This window comes from Hoplias malabaricus, unplaced genomic scaffold (assembly GCF_029633855.1).
Source record: "Hoplias malabaricus isolate fHopMal1 unplaced genomic scaffold, fHopMal1.hap1 scaffold_166, whole genome shotgun sequence".
NCBI classification, from domain to species: Eukaryota; Metazoa; Chordata; class Actinopteri; order Characiformes; family Erythrinidae; genus Hoplias; species Hoplias malabaricus.
The window spans coordinates 27,501-52,500 of record NW_027100895.1 but is presented as its reverse complement, the minus strand read 5'-3'; the positions used below and the strand labels follow the sequence as shown (position 1 = coordinate 52,500).

The 25,000-nt window shown below is 47.4% G+C and overlaps 1 pseudogene; it reads left to right on the top strand.

Annotated features, from left to right (window-relative positions):
* LOC136682341 (GDNF family receptor alpha-2-like) overlaps positions 1-21,061 on the top strand; it is a 57,370-nt pseudogene extending 36,309 nt beyond the window's left edge.
* Positions 21,062-25,000: the final 3,939 nt, after the last annotated feature.

Sequence of the window (25,000 nt, the reverse complement as noted above, 5' to 3'; positions counted from 1 at the left end):
CTTTTACTCTGTCAATTCTTTCTTTCTTTCTTTCTCTTGTCTGAACCTCTCTCTCTCTCTTTCTCTCTCTCTTTCTCTCTCTCTCTCTCTCTTGTGGAGGATGAGTCCCCTGCTGACCCTGCCCCTATCTCTCTTTCTCTCTTGTTCTCTCTCAATGGCTCTATTGATTCCTCTAGTTCCTCGAGGTCAGTAGCTGGGGGCTGTGTGTGAGGGAGAGAGAGGGAGAGAGAGAGAGAGAGAGAGAGAAGAGAGAGAAGAGAGAGAGAGAGAGAGAGAGAGAGAGAGAGGAGAGAGAGAGAGAGAGAGAGAGAGAGAGAGAGGAGAGAGAGAGAGAGAGAGAGAGAGAGAGAGAGAGAGAGAGAAAGAGATAGCTGCTGTGAGTCTGAGCTGAGGCACTGATTCAGCGAGAAACATAAGACAGGAAAGAAGAGACGAGAGGAGAAAAGTGGAGGAGCGAGGAAGAGAAAAGAGGAGTGAGGGCAGCTCCACGTCCTTTCAGACCCTCTGTCTGTCAGGGACAGGGAGGAGATCCGCTAATCCGTCGTATTCCCGGTCTCTATCACATTCCACACGTTTGTTGCTGTTGTTTATTTTAAAAAGGGCTCGGAGCATCATCATATTTAAGAAATAAATAATAAATAAAGGTCACTCTCAGTAACTAATGCTTATGTAATTCAGCCAAAAAGTGTCCCGATTACATAATGGGATTCAACACGGAGCCGGAGCTCATTCCCAAAGCCAACATCAGGAAGGAATGACAGGGATTAAATTAGAAGAAGGGGGTTTTACGGTGAATATCTGGCAACATTCTTCTACATCAGTCTGTGAGAGTAGAGTATTTATCAGGGTCTACACCACAGACCTCTCAGCTCTGTCCCTACACTTTCTGCTGCTACCACAAGGGGGGGGGCACCCACTGATACAAAAGAGAAGAGAAGAGAAACTGAAGAGAAATCAAAACAAGAGAAGAGAAACACAAAAGAGAAAGATGATAAGAGAAGAGAAGTAAAGAGATGAGAAGAGAAGAGAAACAAATGAGAAAAGAGAAGAGAAGAGCAGATAAAAAATAAGAAGAGAAGAGAAGAGAAGAGAAGAGAAGAGAAGAATAGAGAAGTGAAGGCTTTTCACTGGATGCTGGAACATTGCTGTGAGGGTTTGATGGCCCTGATGTTGGAAGATTATTTCTGCATCCGAAAGCCACCCATTACTCGGGAGGGGTTCATAAACAGAAGACCTGAGGCTCATGTGCAGCTGCTCCAGAGCGTTCCCCGTGTTACTTTCAGCTGGAACCAGAACTGTCTCCCAAACGTCTGCGGAACATTCGCCTCCTTAAATTTCCTTTGATTCGAAAAAGAAAGTCAGTGCAGCTTCATGTCAGGGTGTGTTTCACAGGCCTCTGTGAAGTATCTGGCAACCGTAAACACGCCGTCTCTTTCATAAAGCCGCTGTTGACTTTACGCCTTGTGTAACATTTTAATATTGAGTTACAAAGAGCCGCCGTAAAGTTTTGAGATGCTATTAAAAGCACCCTCTGGGAGCGGCGCTGTGAAACGGTGAGAACTCCGACCGTCATCACTTTCTCTTGGGATTTCTCGCTGAGGCGTGTTTATTTTTTACTCTTTTATTTCCTTCATTTGCTTCATTTCTGATCTCACGCCGCTCTCAGCTCCAGAGCAGCTACAACCCGAGTCAGGAACGAGATCTAACTTCTCCATAATTCCACTTTAATTCCTCATTAGTATCCCTGTCATATTCTTAATAACTCTTTAGATCCACATTAAAATCTCTGTAATGTCTCCTAAACATTTCTGTAGTTCCACCTTAATTCCTCTTTAATACCCCTGTCATATTCTTAAGCACTCTTTAGTTCTACCTTAATGTCTCTACACTGCCTTCTTAATGTTTTTCCAGTTCCACCTTAATATCTGTATAATTCCACCTTAATATCAATGTAGATTCTGTGTGTGTGTGTGTGTGTGTGTGTGTGTGTGTGTGTGTGTTTCTACAGTAAAAACTCAACGCCTGAGGCAGCACCATATGTTCCTACACACACACACACACACACACACACACACACACACACACACACACAGACACATACACACTGTCCAATTAAGTACTGATGGATTTGTTCTGAGCTGAAGGGCAAAAGGCTGAAGCCAGGACTAGAGTACACACACACACACACACAGTTATTCTGGGTAGAGTCTGGGACCACCAGACCTTGAACAAGATGAAGTGCTAACAGATGAATGAATGAATGAATGAATGAATGAATGAATGAATGAATGAGTTGCTGAAATGCGGAGACTGCAGTGGAACAGAGTTTTCGTGGCTGTCAGCTGTGAACTAGAGAGCCCCACAGACACGTTTATAAAGATAGCGTGTGTGTGTGTGTGTGTGTGTGTGTGTGTGACCCCTGGTCACCGTCCTGTCCTTCACTACTGGACCGAGGGGCTGTTAGTTCCCCATTACGGCCGAGAGCCGGCTCTGGAGCCGAGATTTTTCTTCATTTTCGTGAGAACGAAAGGACTCGCGAGTTCTCGGGAGACAAGTGGGAGAGACGAGAGGGAGAGCTGAGGGTCTGTGGAGCTCTGGGGGTCTGACAGGGTGTAATTTGAGTCTCTGGAGTGCAGTCTGCTCTCAGGTTTAATGGAGGAGTCCCGGCGAGCGCTAAACACATGCTTTATCTCCATCTCCATTTCTCAGAGCGCTCCACGCCAACAACCCTCCACCCCCCACCCCCCAGCAACCCTCGGCCCCTCCCCCCGACGACAAGACCCTCTCCGCACAGAGCAGTGAATTACTGCAGTTACACTGTCCTTGAAACTCTCTCCCCCTCCCCCTCCCTCTCTCTGTGGCCCTATACCCCACTGGCAGACTCTTGGCATTGAGCACAGTGACCTCAGGCTCATGTGCACCTGCTCCAGGTTTGTGGCAATGACGTAAGTCGAATCCATCTAGAAAAACAATCCTGAATCCAGACCCTGGTGGGAAAGTCTGCGCTATAGAAACAGACGTGCCAGTTAAGGTCATTTAAGGTGGAACCATATTAAATATTAATGGTTTTAGCAGCCGCTCTTAAGGTGGAGTGGTGTGATTTAAAAGCTCTCTGCGGAGGATGTGTTTAAGGCGATAAACTCGGCTCTGGATTTAATGAAGAAGATTAGCTCAGCGATATCAGACAACCCAGAGATCTTCACGTAGCTACACCACACATTCCTCAATGCCAAGTGTGGACCAGAGGGGTGTAAAGCAGGCTGCGGAGCTCCGTCTGACACCCTGAATCCAGAGCTCATTAATGTTTATGGCCTTCAGATCCTCGCAGCAATCTTCCGACGATGGATTTAAAGCCTCGCCAGGAGAGTAGAGACCACCCTCCTGCAAACTCCAGATTAAAACCCTTCCTTTCGGAGGGAACAGGAGGCGAACAGCGTCTGAAACCTTCTGAAGCCGTTAAAGGACCGTGAGGTCAGCGCTCCCCGAGGAGCCGCTAAACAAATAAGACGTCAGGTTCCCTCTGCTTCATTAGCCGATCGATGTAGCGGAGCCGAGAGGTGATTAGAGTCCAGATAAACACACACACACACTGCTCCTCCTCTGCACTGAGACCGGGAGATAGCGCCTCCTGAGCTCAGTGGAACACCGTTCCACACCGACTCCATCGACTGCGCCGCTGCGGGTCATTAGGACCGGCGTGAACCGAGACGCAGGGTACCACACGCCGTCTGAAGCGGGAACAGGGGAGGGGCGTGGGGGCAAACACTCTCACTGTGATGGTATTCAGTACACACTTAAAAATGGTGGTTCTACAAGGGTTCTTTAGTTAAGAACATGGTTCTGTATGGAATTGCATGACTAAAGAGTTCTTTGCAGCGTGAAGCGTTCTTCAGATTGATGGAGAATATGCTGTAGATGGTATTATCTAGCACCTTTGAGAACAGGGTTCTGTACAATGTCCCGTTTGTTACAGTAGAGGAACCGCTTTTGTACATAGTTTTTAATGGAATCGAAAGTGATTCTTCTATGGCATCGCTCAAATGACCCTTTGTAGCGCCTTTAGTTAGAAGTTAGCATCACACCAATCAGGCTCCGACCAATCAGAGTTAAGGCCATCACACACGCGCAGAGGTGACCCTTTATAACCAGCGCTCAGATCATGGTGCTCTACTTGCTGAACAATACAGAGTCCCGTACCGATTCAGACTCCTCCCCCCTTCTGTGATTGGTCCTAACGTCCCACCTGTGCTCTGACACCCCTCCCTGCGCTAAGCTTGTTTTTACAGCACCTCTAGAGACTTTTATTCTGTAAAAGTGAGGAGAATTAAGTTTTTCCGATCATTTTAAAGGAGGAACATGTTGTTGGCAGTGTTTCGGGATTTTTATCGCCCCCTGCTGGCCGGCAGAGTAGCGTCCGAACACTGGGACATACATCTGTCCAGAACACGTCACGTTTTCACGTTCCTGTTGTTTGTTTTATCAGCTGTGAACGCAGCAGCAGATGAACGGCAGATGTCCAGACCCCAGAGATGAGGTAATGCCCTCAGAACAGTGTTCCGGAACGGCGTTCCAGTTCAGCGCTCAAGACCACGCTGTCCAAGAACGTCTGGCTAACGGCCAGGGATGAAACGTGACTGTTTTTAAAAGCAGGACACACTCCTCCATCCAAACCCCTCGGTCAGCACTGTCCACTGTATTAATCCTGCATTAATGAATAAAGGGCATTTATCAGGAGTGTGTTCCTCTCCTCTCTCTCTGCTGGAACATACCTGTGAGGATTTGATGGCACACAACAGTGGTGAATAACCTGGCAGAATCAGAAATAAAAGCGCATTACAGGGACCACCGGCTCTGTATCTACACACACAGCCACCAAAACCTCTACAACAGACCGAGTCGACTCAAGCAAATCTTTGGGAGTCGACTCCTCTGCACTGACTCATTTCACTGTGACTGTATCTCGCTGTGACCAGGCTCTGAAAATAACTGGATATTTCAGAGCAATATCTGCTCCCTGTCGCAGGGCGGTGAGGAAGAAAGAGAAAAGGTCAACATCTCCTTTAACTCCTAAAGTAACACCCTCACTCTTCCCCACAATCCTGAGACACAGCGGCAGGTACCGCGCAGTGTGTAACATTACTTTATCATAGACTCCTCACTCCCTCTGGTGTTTTGATGTCTCTCTTTAAGAGGTGCTATGGCCCCCTGCTGGACTGGGGTGAGAATGCTGCCATTTTCTCTCCTGAGGGCACAGCTCCACTGCTCCAGCTCTACAGCCCCACGCTGGGTGGGGTTACGCCCCTCTAGCCCACGCTTGGCGTTTAGCACGGTCGCCATGACGACAGGGGCTGCTGTTCACTGCTTTATGGTTGAACTGCGGCTGAGGGACGTTTGTGAAGTCTTCAGGAAGACGAGGGAGTGTGATATGAATGAGACGGAGGTGTTAATGCAGTGGTTATGCTAATCTAGAGCTTTATTATGAGAAGAGTTTTATTGTACGTCGTGTGGCTGGAGCAGTGAGGTGTGGAGAGAGAGAGTGAGTGTGTGTGTGTGTGTGTGTGTGTGTGTGCGGGGATGATGTCGAGGTCGAGCTCCCTGTGTGTCTGAGGTGTAATTAGTGATGTAAATCTGGGCTGAATTTTTAGCGCTATGCTAATTAAGGGCCGCATTTTCAATGCAAGAACACACACACACACACACACACACACACACACTGTCTCTAATCCCCACCAGTCCCCTGTCTGTCTGAATCAGATTTAAGGCGGAGGTAAGACTCTGGGGGAGAAAACAACAGAGGTTTATTTAAGGTGGAATTTTCTGAGGGACTACACTCCTCCACGTGTAATGAGACGCTGAGTGGAAACACACCAGCTCTTGTTTGGTGGTCTCTGCCCTGAGTGACCTCCCCATACCCCCTCCCCACCCCCCAGGAATGCCCCACCCACACAGTGAGAGCTGAGGGAGGAAATGTGACACAAATCAACATCTGTTTAAGTTTAAAATTCACAAATTTTTCGAACAGTGTAATATCTCATTGTGTTGCTGTAGATCTCTCACACCGTCCCAGTCTCAACACCATTCTGACTCGGCCCTGCCTCTGTCCCGCGGTCTGGTCCATTTTGGTTGGTTGGGTCGGGACCAGCTGGGTGTAGCACCTACGTCTGAGGACTGTGGAGACAAACAAACAGAATGAAACAGGCCTTTCTACATATTCTGATTCAGACTGGATTCTGACTGGATGTGTCTCAGTCTCATCCTTGACTCAGACTCGATGTGTCACAGTCTCTTCCCTGACTAGGAATGGATGTGTTTTGGTCTAGACTCGATGTGTCCCTGTCTCAGTCTTGACTCAGTCGTGGTCGAGACTATTGACTCAGACTCTGTTGAGACTCTTGATTCTGACTCGATGTGTCCCTGTCTTAGTCTTGACTCAGACGTGGTCGAGACTCTTGACTCAGACTCGATGTGTCCCTGTCTCAGTCTTGACTCAGATGTGGTCGAGACTCTTGACTCAGATTTGGTTGAGACTCTTGACTCAGATTCAGTTGCGACCCTTGACTCAGACTCGGTCGAGACTCTTGACTCACACTGGATATGTCCCTGTCTCAGACTTGACTTGAAGTCTATGTGCCCCAGTCTTGGTTAGGACTCACTTGGTCATGAGAGGCTGAGGTTGAGGTTGAGGTTGAGGCTGAGGCTGAGGCTGAGGCTAAGGCTAAGGTTGAGGTTGAGGTTGAGTCGGCCGTCGAGGCTCAGACTCATCTGTGATCATCTTATTAGAGCTGAGCCTGAGCGAGAAAACAAATCTGACACTCGGTCAATAACTCTGGGCTTAGCGCAGGAATAGAGTCCTCGGCTGTGGAGGAGCAGGCGGAGGAAGACAGGCGTGGAGCTACAGTGTAATGACGGACAGCGTCTGCTTTAACACCTGACAGAGTGTTTATAATGAACTCGCGAGTCTGCGTCTGCGCCGCTAATTGGACCCGGCTCCTCTAAAGCCTCATAGACTCCAGATAATGGCTGTATAATGAAGCGCTCGTTAGCACGGGCCGCGGGTGGAGGACCATAAACTCATCCATCACTCGTTTATGGAACGATGAAGGAGCGCGACTATTAGAACCAGGGCTGTAAATGTCCACTTGTGGACCTCTGCTGTTATATTGATTTCTGCTAGCGCCCCCGTGGGATTTCTACTACTAGATTAGCACTAAAGCTATGTTTTCTGGATTTAACCATGGATTTCTATGTTTTGTTCGAAGCTATTCTGTTTCTGCCTTTCCTTTTCACACTCTGGAACATATCTAGAACACCCAGGAAGTTCTAGAATAAAGATTCTACCCAAAATGGCTCCTCTACAACTCAAACCATGACAGGTTCCTGTCACTCGGCTGAGAGTCAGTCCTGTAAGAGCTTCAGTTTCGCTCTGGAGATTCCAACCAATAAGAGAGCTCCCCCGTCTGAGTCTGCCTAGATACCACAGAGAACTCAATTCTCATTGGATGAAATTCAATGCTGATTTTAAGACTTTAACTCTTTTAATTTGAGTTTGAATTAATTTGAATTGTTGTTAAGAATTAATTAGCCTTGTAATAAAGTAAACACCATGCTGTAAATAATAAACAATGTTATGTAAATAGTAAACACAGTGATGTAAATAGTAAACACAGCTGTAAATAATAAACAATGTTATGTAAATAGTAAACACAGTGATGTAAATAGTAAACACAGTTGTAAATAATAAACAATGGTATGTGAATATTAAACACAGCTGTAACTAATAAACACAGTGATGTAAATAGTAAACATAGCTGTAAATAATAAACAATGTTATGTAAATAATAAACACAGTGATGTAAATAGTAAACACAGCTGTAAATAATAAACAATGGTATGTAAATATTAAACACAGTGATGTAAATAGTAAACACAGCTGTAAATAATAAACAATGGTATGTAAATATTAAACACAGTGATGTAAATAGTAAACACAGCTGTAAATAATAAACAATGTTATGTAAATAATAAACACAGTGATGTAAATAGTAAACACAGCTGTAAATAATAAACAATGGTATGTAAATATTAAACACAGTGATGTAAATAGTAAACACAGCTGTAAATAATAAACAATGGTATGTAAATATTAAACACAGTGATGTAAATAGTAAACACAGCTGTAAATAATAAACAATGTTATGTAAATAATAAACAATGTTATGTAAATAGTAAACACAGCTGTAAATAATAAACAATGTTATGTAAATAGTAAACACAATGCTGTCAGTGTTAGCGAGTGATTCACTAGCTGTTAGCATTAGCATTCTGTCTCCTCCATCTGTGTGGAGTTCATAAAACTTCAGCATGTGTTTTACCACACACACCAGGGTCTATAAACACGGGGTAACTGACCGTATCACCATTTCACCGACCACAAACACCACTGACGCCCCCTGCTGTTTAACTGGGTTCTACAGAGGTGGTGTATCATTTTGAAGCGTCTGCTGGTGCTCGTGGTTGGAGGCTGAGCTCGGGGCGGTGGGAAAGCCGTGGGTTGGAGCAGACAGAGAAATCCCTGCAGTGTTGAAAAGTCCAGCTCCAAATGACACACCGCGGTCAGGACCAAACCTCCTGACCCTCACCTTTACTCACCGCTGCCCCCGCTGTTCTGGACGAGACACTAACAGGATTTTACTCCAACAGCAATCCTTATTCTGACAGGAACACACTGCACTACACTCTTGACACACTGCGGTGAGGATTTGATGGCACTCGGACACAGAAACATTAGTGTTGTTGGGTGCTAATCCCTTCTGGATCTCAAATCATCCCAAAGGAACTGGATGGACCTTCATCAGTTCAGAGAACACAGTTCCACTGATCCACAGCCCAAAGATGAGAGAGAAAGAGAGAGGAAGAGGTGGGGAGAGAGAGAGAGAGACTGAGAGAGTTAGAGAAAGAGAGAGAGAGAGAGAGAGAGAGAGAGAGAGAGAGAGAGAGACTGAGAGAGTTAGAGAAAGAGAGAGAGACAGAGAGTTAGAGAAAGAGAGAGAGAGAGAGAGAGAGAGAGAAAGAGAAAGAGAGAGAGAGACAGAGGAAGAGAGAGAGAATGACTCAGTGGTGTCCGGTGAGTGGTCAGTGATGTGTAAACACAGGGAGACAGTTATAAACACGGTTAAAGACTGAAGTCCATCCACGGAGGATTAGCATTGTCTTCAGGCGTAAACACTCCCTCCCTCCCTCCCTCCCTCTCTCTCTCTCTCTCTCTCTCTCTCTCTCTCTCACACACACACACACACATGCTGCCCTCTGACCCATGTGCTGTCCACTTCTCAGCTCACTGCACCCAGCAGAGTGTAGAGGATATTCCTGTGTGTATTCTTGTGTGTGTGTGTGTGTGTGTTTATGTGTGTGTGTGTGTGTGTGTGAGAGAGAGAGAGAGAGAGAGAGAGAGAGAGAGAGAGAGAGTTTAATGTTGTTGTTGTGTGTGTTTTCTCTGACAGGTCGAGACTGGCTGATTTCCACACAAATTGTCAGATGACCAGTGACTTTATGAGCTTGTGTCCCAACGACGACTATCAGACCTGTCTCACTGCCTACACCGGACTCATCGGTCAGATATACAGCTCCTTATTACTCTCATTAATGATATCACACTGTTATTACTGCACTCTTACATTATTATTAATGTTTGCAGCTGTAGAGTTTGTTAATGCTACTGTTACAAATCTCCTGAGATACTGTACTGGCCAAACCCCGCCCAGTGAAACACAAACCCCGCCCAGTACAACACAAACCCCTCCCAATACAACCCAAACCCCGCCCAGTACAACACAAACCCCGCCCAGTACAACACAAACCCCTCCCAGTACAACACAAACCCCTCCCAGTACAACACAAACCCCTCCCAGTACAACACAAACCCCTCCCAGTACAACACAAACCCCTCCCAGTACAACACAAACCCCGCCCAGTACAACACAAACCCCGCCCAGTACAACACAAACCCCTCCCAGTACAACACAAACCCCTCCCAGTACAACACAAACCCCTCCCAGTACAACACAAACCCCTCCCAGTACAACACAAACCCCTCCCAGTACAACACAAACCCCGCCCAGTACAACACAAACCCCTCCCAGTACAACACAAACCCCTCCCAGTACAACACAAACCCCGCCCAGTACAACACAAACCCCTCCCAGTACAACACAAACCCCGCCCAGTACAACACAAACCCCTCCCATTACAACACAAACTCCACCCAGTGAAACACAAACCCCGCCCAGTACAACACAAACCCCTCCCAATACAACCCAAACCCCGCCCAGTACAACACAAACCCCGCCCAGTACAACACAAACCCCTCCCAGTACAACACAAACCCCGCCCAGTACAACACAAACCCCTCCCATTACAACACAAACTCCACCCAGTGAAACACAAACCCCGCCCAGTACAACACAAACCCCGCCCAGTACAACACAAACCCCGCCCAGTACAACACAAACTCCACCCAGTGAAACACAAACCCGCCAAGTACAAAACAAACTCCACCCAGTGAAACACAAACCCCGCCCAGTACAACACAAACTCCTCCCAGTACAACACAAATATCGCCCAGTACAACACAAACCCCGCCCAGTGAAACACAAACCCCACCCAGTACAAAACAAACCCCGCCCAGTACAACTCAAAACCCGCCCAGTATAAAACAAATCCCACCCAGTACAACACAAACCCCTCCCAGTACAACACAAACCCCTCCCAGTACAACACAAACCCCTCCCAGTACAACATAAACCCCGCCCAGTACAACACAAATAACAGCCAAAACAACAACCCCACCCAATGAAACACAGACTCTGCCCACTACAACACACACTCCTCCCAGTAACCAAAATGACACTCTCAATAAAACCCAGACTCATACACTACAATCCTAACAGAGAGGAAGGGAGGGAGGAAAATAACTGGAGAGATAGACAGTAAGAAAGAGGAAAAGACAGAAAGAGAAACAGAGAGAGAGAGAGAGTACTGCATTATGTCGGAGTGTTTTCTGTGAACGGCTGCTGCTCAAAAGGTCACTGGATCATGTCAGTGATGTCTAATTTGCATATCATTAGCATATTACCCAGCGTTCCGTGCATGTTGTTGTCCTTCGGTTCCTCCCTGACCCCTCGGGTGCTGAATGTTTCGGGACAGTATGGGTCAGTGTCCCCTGCTGTCCCTACTGAGGACATAGTAAATGTCCATAAAGCAGGGCATTAGACGTTCACTCATTCATCCATCATCTTTAACTAGGTCATCCAGATCTTTGGCATCTCTGTTTCTCAGAGATATCTCACCTGTTTCTCAGTACATTCTCATAGGTTTCTCATAGCTCTCTCAAATATTTCTCAGACGTCTCTCAAAAGTTTCTCAGAGGTCTCTTAAAAGTTTCTCAAATGTTTCTAAGATGTTTCCAAGAGCTTTCTCAGATGTTTCTCAGAAATTTCTCAGAGGATGCTTATAATTTCTTGTAGTGACATCTAAAATGTTGCTCAATGTTTTCTGAGATGTTTCTCAAAATGTTCTCAAAAGTTACTCAGAGTCGTCTCATACGTTTTCCAGAAATTTCTAAAATATTTCATAAATGTTTCTCAGGTTTTTCTCACAGCTTTCTCAGGCATTTCCCACATGTTTCTAAAATGATGCTCAGAGGTTTCTCAAAAGTTTCTCATTGCTTTTTAAAATGTTTCTCAAACATTTCTCCAGCATTTCTCACATGTATATAAAATGCTGCCTAAATGTTTCTCAGAAGTTTCTCAGAAGTAATAAATCAATAATGTCAATGTCGGTCTTGGTTCTGATTTTGTGTTGTTGTTCCACCTCAGGGACGGAGATGACTCCGAACTACGAGAACTCAGACCACGAGGAATTCTCCATCTCTCCGTGGTGCAGCTGCCAGAACAGTGGGAATAAAGAGGAGGAGTGTGAGAAATTTCTGAGAGACTTCAACCAGAATTCCTGTCTGCGTAAGTCCAGGACTTTAGGGTCAGCACGGCTCAGAAATGTCTCACCACCAGAGGGAGCATGAGACACAGAGCCCACTGTGGACACTGAGGGCTGGAACATGGCTGTGAGATCTGATAGCATTCATCCAGGTCAGATCCTGGTTCAGGATCCCAGATGGTTCTGGAGGGAATTCTATCGGATTTTCACAGCAATGAGAGAGAGAGAGAGAGAGAGAGAGAGAGAGAGAGAGAGATACAGCGCTCCTATAATGTGGCTCTAAACAGACCCATGTCTCACTGAGAGATACTCGCTCTTGTTCGTCGCCGGAGGAAAGTCTTAATAAACGAGTGCAGCCAAGCGCTCTGTCTCTCTTTCCATCTGTTTTTTCAATTCCACTGTTTTCTTGCTGAGTTTGCATTGAGAGAGCGACTGATGGGAAACAGACTGAGATTAATCCACAGCTCTGAGACTATCTGGAGACTTGTGTCATCTGAGAGAGAGAGAGAGAGGGAGAGAGAGAGAGAGAGAGAGAGGGGGGGAGAGAGAGAGAGAAAGAGAGAGAGGGAGAGAGAGAGAGGGAGGGTGAGGGTGTAATGGAGAGAGAGAGAGCGAGAGAGAGTGTAATGGAGTGAGAGTGAAAGAGAGAGATAGAGAGTAATGGAGAGAGAAAGAGAAAGAGAGAGAGAGAGAGAGAGAGAGAGAGACTAATAAGGGTGTTGTTTGTTTGTTTGTTTATTGTTTGTTTGTTTGCTGTTTACAGAGAATGCAATTTTGGCGTTTGGTTATGGGATGTTTAAAATCGAAACCCCGTTCTCCAGCCCCTCCTCCCTCCCTGACCCCAGCGTGGAGCCCCGGACCCCTGGACCCAACAGCACCGGAGCGCCGGGCGAGGTCAGTGTCCTCTAACTCCCACAATCCCCCAGGGCTCTGCACCAGGGGGCCATTACCCATCAGCACCAACACAGAGATATGCTAATGAGCCCTTCAACCAATCACAGCACAAGGCTGTCTATTTATTTCCCATGGTATTTATATGTAAACTAGTCCATCCTATCACTAGAGCTCAACACGCTCGGAGGAGAACACTAACCCACTCTATCACTTTTTAAATGATTGACCACTTTATCAGAAACACCTAACTGGTGCTTTAAGGGATTGGCCACTTTATCAGAAACACCTAACTGGTACTTTAAGGGATTGGCCACTTTATCAGAAACACCTAACTTGTACTTTAAGGGATTGGCCACTTTATCAGAAACACCTAACTGGTACTTTAAGGGATTGGCCACTTTATCAGAAACACCTAACTGGTACTTTAAGGGATTGGCCACTTTATCGGAAACACCTAACTTGTTCTTAAACTAAATGGCCACTTTATTGGAAACCACAACCCTATACATTAAATGATTGGCCGCTTTATCTGAAATACCAACCTCGTTCCTTAATTGCCTGGCCACTTTATCAGAAACGCCTGGGTGCTGTAACGCCTGTATCGCAGCGTGAGCCGCGGTCCCTCTGAGCTGATGTGCCTCTAATTAACGTCCAGAAGAAAAACGAGGAACGTAGCGAGAACAATGCGTAGAGGGACGGGCTGAAAAATGCGTCGATGCCTCTGGAGAGTGTGTATTGATTCCAGAGAACTGCTGCAGCAGTGTGTGACGGTGTGTGTGTGTGTGAGAGAGAGAAAGAGGTGGCTCTAATTTATGGCAGAAATGCTAATTATCCGTCGAGCAACACAGGAACTATTGGAGCAGGAAGTTTATAATTAGAGACGGCTCCAGGGGGAGGGGACTGGAGACATTTGGGAAGCTGTCCATCGCTCGCTGTGGCTCATTTCTCCCACATTCTCCCGATAAATAAACAAACAGAGAAATTACACCCTTCCCCCGCTCCATCCTCTCTCCTGAGATCTCATCCATTCACCTCCACATCCACACACCGGGGGTGTTTCTGATAAAGTGGCCAGTGTGTGTCAGTAGAGGGGGGGTGTTTCTGATAAAGTGGCCAGTGTGTGTCAGTAGAGGGGGGGTGTTTCTGATAAAGTGGCCAGTGAGTGTCAATAGAGGGGAGTGTTTCTGATAAAGTGGCCAGTGAGTGTCAGTAGAGGGGGGGTGTTTCTGATAAAGTGGCCAGTGTGTGTCAGTAGAGGGGGGGTGTTTCTGATAAAGTGGCCAGTGTGTGTCAGTAGAGGGGGGGTGTTTCTGATAAAGTGGCCAGTGAGTGTCAGTAGAGGGGGGGTGTTTCTGATAAAGTGGCCAGTGAGTGTCAATAGAGGGGAGTGTTTCTGATAAAGTGGCCAGTGAGTTTCAGTAGAGGGGGGGGGTGTTTCTGATAAAGTGGCCAGTGAGTGTCAGTAGAGGGGGGGTGTTTCTGATAAAGTGGCCAGTGAGTGTCAGTAGAGGGGGTGTTTCTGATAAAGTGGCCAGTGAGTGTCAGTAGAGGGGGGGTGTTTCTGATAAAGTGGCCAGTGAGTGTCAGTAGAGGGGAGTGTTTCTGATAAAGTGGCCAGTGTGTGTCAGTAGAGGGGGGGTGTTTCTGATAAAGTGGCCAGTGAGTGTCAATAGAGGGGAGTGTTTCTGATAAAGTGGCCAGTGAGTTTCAGTAGAGGGGGGGGGTGTTTCTGATAAAGTGGCCAGTGAGTGTCAGTAGAGGGGGGGTGTTTCTGATAAAGTGGCCAGTGAGTGTCAGTAGAGGGGGTGTTTCTGATAAAGTGGCCAGTGAGTGTCAGTAGAGGGGGGGTGTTTCTGATAAAGTGGCCAGTGAGTGTCAGTAGGGGGGGGGTGTTTCTGATAAAGTGGCCAGTGAGTGTCAGTAGAAGGGGGGGGGGTGTTTCTGATAAAGTGGCCAGTGAGTGTCAGTAGGGGGGGGGGTGTTTCTGATAAAGTGGCCAGTGAGTGTCAGTAGAAGGGGGGGGGTGTTTCTGATAAAGTGGCCAGTGAGTGTCAGTAGGGGGGGGGGTGTTTCTTATAAAGTGGCCAGTGAGTGTCAGTAGAGGGGGGGTGTTTCTGATAAAGTGGCCAGTGAGTGTCAGTAGAGGGGGGGTGTTTCTGATAAAGTGGCCAGTGAGTGTCAGTAGAGGGGGGTGTTTCTGATAAAGTGGCCAGTGAGTGTCAGTAGAAGGGGGGTGGTGTTTCTGATAAAGTGGCCAGTGAGTGTCAGTAGAAGGGGGGGTGTTTCTGATAAAGTGGCCAGTGAGTGTCAGTAGAGGGGGGTGTTTCTGATAAAGTGGCCAGTGAGTGTCAGTAGAGGGGGGTGTTTCTGATAAAGTGGCCAGTGAGTGTCAGTAGAGGGGGGGTGTTTCTGATAAAGTGGCCAGTGAGTGTCAGTAGAGGGGGGGTGTTTCTGATAAAGTGGCCAGTGAGTGTCAGTAGAGGGGAGTGTTTCTGATAAAGTGGCCAGTGTGTGTCAGTAGAGGGGGGTGTTTCTGATAAAGTGGCCAGTGAGTGTCAGTAGAGGGGGGGTGTTTCTGATAAAGTGGCCAGTGAGTGTCAGTAGAGGGGGGGTGTTTCTGATAAAGTGGCCAGTGAGTGTCAGTAGAGGGGAGTGTTTCTGATAAAGTGGCCAGTGTGTGTCAGTAGAGGGGGGGTGTTTCTGATAAAGTGGCCAGTGAGTGTCAGTAGAGGGGGGGTGTTTCTGATAAAGTGGCCAGTGAGTGTCAGTAGAGGGGAGTGTTTCTGATAAAGTGGCCAGTGTGTGTCAGTAGAGGGGGGGTGTTTCTGATAAAGTGGCCAGTGAGTGTCAATAGAGGGGAGTGTTTCTGATAAAGTGGCCAGTGAGTTTCAGTAGAGGGGGGGGGGTGTTTCTGATAAAGTGGCCAGTGAGTGTCAGTAGAGGGGGGGTGTTTCTGATAAAGTGGCCAGTGAGTGTCAGTAGAGGGGGGTGTTTCTGATAAAGTGGCCAGTGAGTGTCAGTAGAGGGGGGGTGTTTCTGATAAAGTGGCCAGTGAGTGTCAGTAGGGGGGGGGTGTTTCTGATAAAGTGGCCAGTGAGTGTCAGTAGAAGGGGGGGGGTGTTTCTGATAAAGTGGCCAGTGAGTGTCAGTAGGGGGGGGGGTGTTTCTGATAAAGTGGCCAGTGAGTGTCAGTAGAAGGGGGGGGGTGTTTCTGATAAAGTGGCCAGTGAGTGTCAGTAGGGGGGGGGGTGTTTCTTATAAAGTGGCCAGTGAGTGTCAGTAGAGGGGGGGTGTTTCTGATAAAGTGGCCAGTGAGTGTCAGTAGAGGGGGGGTGTTTCTGATAAAGTGGCCAGTGAGTGTCAGTAGAGGGGGGTGTTTCTGATAAAGTGGCCAGTGAGTGTCAGTAGAAGGGGGGGGGTGTTTCTGATAAAGTGGCCAGTGAGTGTCAGTAGAAGGGGGGGTGTTTCTGATAAAGTGGCCAGTGAGTGTCAGTAGAGGGGGGTGTTTCTGATAAAGTGGCCAGTGAGTGTCAGTAGAGGGGGGGTGTTTCTGATAAAGTGGCCAGTGAGTGTCAGTAGAGGGGGGTGTTTCTGATAAAGTGGCCAGTGAGTGTCAGTAGAGGGGGGGTGTTTCTGATAAAGTGGCCAGTGAGTGTCAGTAGAGGGGGGGTGTTTCTGATAAAGTGGCCAGTGAGTGTCAGTAGAGGGGGGTGTTTCTGATAAAGTGGCCAGTGGGTGTCAGTAGAGGGGGGGTGTTTCTGATAAAGTGGCCAGTGAGTGTCAGTAGAGGGGGGGTGTTTCTGATAAAGTGGCCAGTGAGTGTCAGTAGAGGGGGGTGTTTCTGATAAAGTGGCCAGTGAGTGTCAGTAGAGGGGGGTGTTTCTGATAAAGTGGCCAGTGAGTGTCAGTAGAGGGGGGTGTTTCTGATAAAGTGGCCAGTGAGTGTCAGTAGAGGGGGGGTGTTTCTGATAAAGTGGCCAGTGAGTGTCAGTAGAGGGGGGGCGTTTCTGATAAAGTGGCCAGTGAGTGTCAGTAGAGGGGGGTGTTTCTGATAAAGTGGCCAGTGAGTGTCAGTAGGGGGGGGGGGGGGTGTTTCTTATAAAGTGGCCAGTGAGTGTCAGTAGAGGGGGGTGTTTCTGATAAAGTGGCCAGTGAGTGTCAGTAGAGGGGGGTGTTTCTGATAAAGTGGCCAGTGAGTGTCAGTAGAGGGGGGGTGTTTCTGATAAAGTGGCCAGTGAGTGTCAGTAGAGGGGGGTGTTTCTGATAAAGTGGCCAGTGTGTGTCAGTAGAGGGGGGGTGTTTCTGATAAAGTGGCCAGTGAGTGTCAGTAGAGGGGGGTGTTTCTGATAAAGTGGCCAGTGAGTGTCAGTAGAGGGGGGTGTTTCTGATAAAGTGGCCAGTTTTTCTTTGCACTTCTATTGTGAGGCCACTTTATTGGAAACACTCTCCAGGAGCTGTAGGCTGCAGTGGTCGGAGCTCTAAAAGAGAGGTTTCTGATCATGTTTTTCTGTGCTAAAGTGAGCGAGAGAGAGAGTGAGAGAGAGAGTGAGAAAGAGTGTGTGTTTGTGTGTGTGTGTGTGTGTGTGTGTGAGAGAGAGAGAGAGAGAGAGAGAGAGAGAGAGAGAGAAAAGAGCAATGCTTTTTTAATGGCTCTTAAAATGCACTCACTTTCCGAGGCTGTTGTAATGGCCCTGGATTGTCTCTGGTTTAATAAGAGGTGGAGATGATGACGGATGTGAGGGTGTTTGAGTGGAATTTGGCCTCGAGCTCGATGCATTAGGGACGCTGCGCTAATTCCCCGCGGACTGCGTCACACCGACCTGAGAGGCCGTCTGACTGGAGCTCTGCGCCGAGGCTGAGGACATTTACGGACACTGTCAGCTGCAGAGACACAGGCATCTAACAGAGCTCTGTGACTTCACAAACAAACACATACATCACTCCACACTCCACACACTGCTACTGGAGATTATACACCCTCCGACCACCCTGTGTCCACTCACTCACTGCTGGAACGAGGGAGGAGTGTCTCACAGAGTGGACAGAGAGTGGACACAGGGTTTAAAAACTCCAGCAGCACTGCTGTGTCTGATCCACTCTACACCAGCACAACACACACTAACACACCACCACCACGTCAGTGTCACTGCAGCGCTGAGAATGATCCACCACCACATCACACCTGCTCTGTGGGGGTCCTGAGCATTGAGGAACAGGGGGAGAGTGGGGGGTAATTAAGTATGCAGAGCAACAGAGCAACAGTGAGGGGGATCCTGGAGGGTTTGGCTTGATTGGACATTCAGGTTCTGCTCCGTCTCCTGCTCTATTTCCGGGGGCTCCTCTCTAAGCCCCGGTGGTCTCACTGTAAATGTCAGACAGCTGTCTGCGGCCGAGGGTCGGATCAGAGCTGCAGTCGGGTTTAATGGATACGTGGGAGTCGGGAATTCAGCTCCAGAACCGTTCTGCAGTGTCCAGATTAAAGAAAAAAGACCTATTGGTCTAGGGAGGACATTGCTGTGAGGATCTGATGGTGAAAGAATTCCCCCTGCCGCCATTTAACTCAACACTGCGATGTGTGAAATTACCGCCCTCAGATTACTTCATTTATCTTGATCCTAGTGCTACTCTCCTCACTGTCACCGGGAACCGGCCTGTGCTCCTTCGGAGGCTGCTGGAGGCAGTTGGGCTCTCGAGAGCTGGATGATCCAGATGACATCTCAAATTCAATGTGCTTCTCCATTTCACAGCAACCATTCTGCCATCTCGTCTAATAGGGCTTTTCCACTGCATGACATCGACTCGCCTCGACTCTGCACGGCTCTACACGCTTTTCCCCGGTCTCTTTCCCACTCCCACAGCCCCCCACCCCCCAAATGTATCTGGTGTCATCTCAAAACGTGAAAAATATTACAGTGTTGCAGTTATTGCAACAGCCCTAAGCACACGGAGTGCTGTGGGGCTTTAGCTCCCCCTGGTGGGCACGTTGGGCCTGGTGACCGCCTGTGCTGATTCTCTGTGTTATGTTCTTGTGTTCTGTTTTAACAGGAGATCCCAGAACCCTGCATTCGTTCCAAAGACTTCATGTGTGAGGTAAAGAACCGGGAGGTACAAGGGAAACATATGACATAGTATATTCACTGAGGACCTGCTTGTCACAAAACTAGACGTGAACTAAATAAAATAATCATTCGAAGATGGAAACTAAAACAACACGTTTTTGCACTTTTCAACAAATGAAAACTAATGACCCGTTTTTTAAAAACAGAAGATCACAAGGAATTAAAAACAGGAAAATGCAGTGAAGAGGAGTCGACTCCCAACAAATCGATTCTTCCAGTGTCTGGGAGTCGCTCATATCAACTGTCAGACAGTGATTCAGAGAGTTGAATCTCTGGGAGTCGACTCCTCTTCACTGCAGATGGAGCATTTTCCTGTTTTTATTTTCAAGGTCAGTTTGCAGTGACTTAAAACGTTAAAATGTTGCTGTAGAAATGAGAAATGAGTGTGTCCTCCTTGAAGACTGCCCTTAATTATCACCCTTTAAGAACACTCTTAAAGACCACCTTTACTGGCCACCTTTACAGACCACCTTTACACACCACTCTTACAGACCACCATTACACACCACTCTTACAGACCATCCTTACAGACCACTATTACTCACCACTCTTACAGACCACCTTTACACACCACTCTTACAGACCACCATTACAGACCACCTTTACACACCACTCTTACAGACCACCCTTACAGACCACCTTTACACACCACTCTTACAGACCACCATTACACACCACTCTTACAGACCACCATTACACACCACTCTTACAGACCACCCTTACAGACCACTTTTACAGACCACCTTTACACACCACTCTTACAGACCAACCTTACACACCACTCTTACAGACCACCCTTACAGACCACTGGTAAAGCTCACCCTTAAAGAATACTCAGATAGACCACTCTTACAGACAGTACTAAAAGACCACCCTTACAGACCACCCTTAAAGAACACTCAGAAAGACCACTCTTACAGACCACCCTTAAAGACAGCCCTAAAAGACCCCCCTTAAAGAATACTCAGATAGACCACTTTTACAGACAGTACTAAAAGACCACCCTTAAAGAACACTCAGAAAGATCACTCTTACAGACTGCCCTTAAAGACCACCCTTACAGACAGCCCTAAAAGACCACCCTTGCAGACCACCCCTACATACCACTCTTACAGACCACCCTTACTGACCACCTTTACAGACCACCCTTACACACCACTCATACAGAGCAGCCTTACAGACCACTGTTACAGCTCACCCTTAAATAATACTCAGATAGACCACCCTTACAGACAGTACTAAAAGACCACCCTTACAGACCACCCTTAAAGAACACTCAGAAAGACCACTCTTACAGACCACCCTTAAAGACCACCCTTACAAACAGCCCTAAAAGATCACCTTTAAAGAATACTCAGATAAACCACCCTTACAGACAGTACTAAAAGACCACCCTTACAGACAGTACTAAAAGACCACCCTTAAAGAACACTCAGAAAGACCACTCTTACAAACTGCCCTTAAAGACCACCCTTACAGACAGCCCTAAAAGACCACCCTTACAGACCACCCTTAAAGAACACTCAGAAAGACCACTCTTACAGACTGCCCTAAAAGACGACCCTTACAGACCAACCTTAAAGAACACTCAGAAAGACCACTCTTACAGACCACCCTTACAGACAGCCCTAAAAGACCACCCTTAAAGACCACTCAGAAAGACCACCCTTACAGACCGCCCTTAAAGACCACCCTTAATCCCTGTATCACTGAAGCATTTTTAAAAGAGCCTGACTTATTATCCTAGCTCTGTTCATTCATATTCTTCTCTCACTCTCTCTCTCTCTGTTTCTCTCTCTCTTTCTCTCTCCTGGAGTAGATGATGGTGCCTAACACAGTGGTGCAGGAGCTGGATCCAAACAACCAGAGCCCAGTTCTGAGCCTCAGCGCTGGTGCCTGGATCCTGTGGATGATCATCTCCATCGCACACTTCTCCATCTGAGAGAACCTAAGAGGAACAGGGCGGAGGACGGGACTCGACGAACAGAACCTTCAACAAGACCCACCTCTATGCTCTCCTGTCCTCGCCTGTCCTTGCCTGTCCTCTCTCTATGACTGCAGCTTTATTTCTGTCCAAACCTGAGGAGAAGGAGCGGAGAGCTGAGACAGACACGGAGGAAGGACAGAGCCGGAGGAGCGTATCCGAGACGGAAGACGTTTATTCTTGGGAATAAACTGAAACTCGACCCTGGACTCAGAGCACCGAGGCCCAGCGGCTTTAATGGAGGTTCATGTACAGCGTATTTTCTCACGGATGTCTTGATTGTACCTCTGTGATCTGTTTCACCTGTCAAGTCAGTTCCAGACCCTGGTCTTTAACAAATCTTTTGGGAATCTGTTGGGAATCTTTCAGGAATCTTTGGGGAATCCTTTCTGTTTGCCGTTGATTTTTGTGAGGGATGTTCTTGTTTATAATTTCCTCTACTTTTCTTTCTCCACGTTCTGTCTGCTCGCAGTGAGGCCCAGTTCTTGTCCTGTGCTTCTTTTTTTTTGGATGGATTCTGAACGAGAAAAACATTCAAGCGTGCGGAACGGCCAGCAGACGGAGAGAGATGGACCAAGAGGATAAGGCCCACCACGGATGGAGCATCTGCTCGTTTCGAAGTTGATTCCCGGTTCTAAGGGACCACCTGGGAGGAGGGTATAATTTCAGCCTGTTAATATCGAGAACCGTTGTTCCTTTGCTCTTTGAATTGTACAGATCATGATTATAATGTAACGTCTTTATTGTCGGAGAAAGCGTGCGGTGGACGCCAGTGTGGTCACTGGTTTTTCTGGTGATCGCTGAATGAAGGGATGAGAGTGAAAAGCTGGTGCGGTGTGTTCTAACAGTTATGCACTTTTCTATACATGCTTTTCTGCTCCACAGTTATAGAACACTATCCTATCTAGAACCTACAGTAGCCGCCAAAGCTTTGGACACAGTTGACCCCGCTTCCCGTCCAGTAATCAGGAGTGTGGGGTATGTTCTTCTCTTTAAAGCAGCGAGTCTGGACACTTCTGGGAATGTAGGAACATTGCTGTGAGGTTTTGATGCCACTCAGACACAAACTTGACAGAGAGTCACGTACTGATGAAGGATCCCAGCTCATCGTAATGTTTCTCCACTGCTTTTGGTATGGAAGGGCTTTAGACCCCTCTGGATGACTCTTGGCATTGGGCACGCTCATGTGCAGCTGCTCCAGAGCTCCCACGGGTCTGGTCAAAGTTCTTCCACAGAGACGTTATGGAAAACAGCTGCTGTAATCATTTATTTGATTTGAAAAACAAAACAAAAGTGTGTCCCAGCTTTTGACTGCTACTGTATGTGACACGGACTCTGGCCAATCAGAAAACAGCGTCCGAAAGTGGGCGGTACATGTTCTTTTTGCCAAATGTGCCCCGGAGCGTGTTGCTGATGAAGGGTTCTTCAGCAGAGCCTCAGGTTCTAGATATTAACCAGATTAGAGTGAGCTCCACTCCGAGTACAGTTCAGTTTGCTCTGAGTCAGTTACCCTGTACTGTCCAATAGGGTTCTAGTGTTAGAACATAGCCATATATCTCAGGAGGTTCTAGATATACACTGGATGAGTGTGTGAGCGATTGAGTGAGTGTGTGAGTGACTGGGTGAGTGTGTGAGTGACTGGGTGAGTGTGAGAGTGAGTGTGTGAGTGTGTGAGTGACTGGGTGAGTGTATGATTGACTGAGTGAATGTGTGAGTAACTGGGTGAGTGTGAGAGTGAGTGTGTGAGTAACTGAATGAATGTGTAAGTGACTGGGTGAATGTGTGTGTGAGTGACTGGGTGAATGTGTGAGTGACTGGGTGAGTGTAAGAGTGAGTGTGTGAGTGAGTGACAGGGTGAGTGTGAGTGAGTGACTGGGTGAGTGTGAGAGTGAGTGTGTGAACGACTGAGTGAATGTTTAAGTGACTGGGTGAGTGTGAGAGTGAGTGAGTGAATGTGTAAGTGACTGGATGAGTGTGAGAGTGAGTGTGTGAGTGACTGAGTGAATGTGTTAGTGACTGGGTGAGTGAGTGTGTGAGTAACTGAGTGAATGTGTGAGTGAATGTGTGAGTGACAGGATGAATGTGTGAGTGACTGGGTGAATGTGTGAGTGAGTGTGTGAGTGACTGGGTGAATGTGTGAGTGACTGGGTGAATGTGTGAGTGACTGGGTGAGTGTGTGAGTGAATGTGTGAATGAGTGTGTGATTAACTGGGTGAATGTGTGAGTGAGTCTGTGAGTGACTGGGTGAGTGTGTGAGTGACTGGGTGAATGTGTGAGTGAATGTGTGAGTGACTGTGTGAATGTGTGAGTGACTGGGTGAATGTGTGAGTGACGGGGTGAATGTGTGAGTGAGTCTGTGAGTGACTGGGTGAGTGTGTGAGTGACTGGGTGAATGTGTGAGTGAACGTGTGAGTGACTGTGTGAATGTGTGAGTGACTGGGTGAATGTGTGAGTGACGGGGTGAGTGTGGGGCATTGATGCTGATGAGACATTTGTCACTAATTGAACCTTTCAGAGTGATTTAATTTGAACGGTGTATATTTCTCTAAAATTATTGCCTGTTGTTGGAGTTTGTGTCTGGTCAATATCTAGAACCTGAAAAACTTCAAAATAAAGTGTTATTGTTGTTATTTTGTTTCATGAAACACTTCTGCAAACTCTGTCTCGCTCTTTGTCCCAGTCTGAGTCTGAAGACGAGGAGGACGTCCTTAACCCAGAGTTACTCACAGCCATTGTGTATTCTGTCTGATATTTGTATAGAAACGTATATCAAATAAAACCTCATTAACGCTCTCATTAATAATCAACGCTGATGTGTTGCCTTTGATCTTTCTCATTTATAAGAACACATATTATAAAGAAATCAGGAAATATGTGGATCTGTAGTTCTCTGAGCGCTGCCTGAGTCAGAAACACGGGGTAAAACGAGTCGTTCTGATTCTGCTCCGCTTCTGACGTCAAGTGCCGAGACTTTAGAATGGCCCCGCCCCCTCGTCTGAGTCTGTCCAATCACAGCGCTGGACCCGTGTTTATGTGAGAGCGCAAAGACGAGGTTAAACTCAGCAAAACAGACACAACGAGCGCGGAGAAATAAGAGCACTGAGTAAAAACGGAGAAGAAAGAGAACAGAGTGAAAACGGCTAAAAACCAGAGCTTCTGCTCCTCGCTCCTCACTGCTGTGCGCTCGGGGTCGGGGTGAACAGCGAGCGGCTCATTATCATTTAAAGGAACAGGTGCTGAAAGCGGGCGTTCTGAACAGGGGCTGTTTACACAGGGGGAGAACACTGCTGTGGGGTTTCACTGAGAAACAGAACTGTGTTCCACTGTGGAGAAGAAGGGAGTATGGCACCTTTAATTCTCTCTGCTGCAGAAACGCTGAGCTGCAGTGGAAAATGCGATCAGATAAACATGCACTGGCCTTTTCAGAAGTGGACACACATTCGTGAGGTCTGACTCTGACGCTGGAGCTCCATCTCTCCAGAGAACACAGTTCCACTGTTCCACCGCATGATGCTGAGGGGCTTTAGGACCCTGCCGCCAACTCCGCTCATATGCAGCTGCTGCAGAGCAGTCACTGTTCACCGTGCTGGACCTTTCTTTTAATCGCTTATAATCCACACACTGAAAGACATCAGCACCATGGTTCTCCACTGTTTTCTCACCACAGTACAGTGAGGATTTGATGGCATCCAGCCACATAACCACCACTGAGGTCAGGTGCTGGAGCTCCATCACTGCTCCACAGCCCTACGCTCCTGGGCTTCACGCCCCTCTGGCTGACTCACAGCTTAAAGTAACAGTAAGGAATATTTTAACCTTAATATTGCAGCTTCAAACTCTTTGTGAACAGAGCCTCTGTCTTTGCTCCTTGAGGCTCAGCACTGAAGAAACTGCACTACGTATCTTTTAAAGGACAGAACTGAGCGATGTGACGATCAGAGGAGGGTAGGAAACTCTCCCCTCCCCCTGATTTCAGGACGGTGCTGTGAAAGTGAATTACACTCTGGAGCCC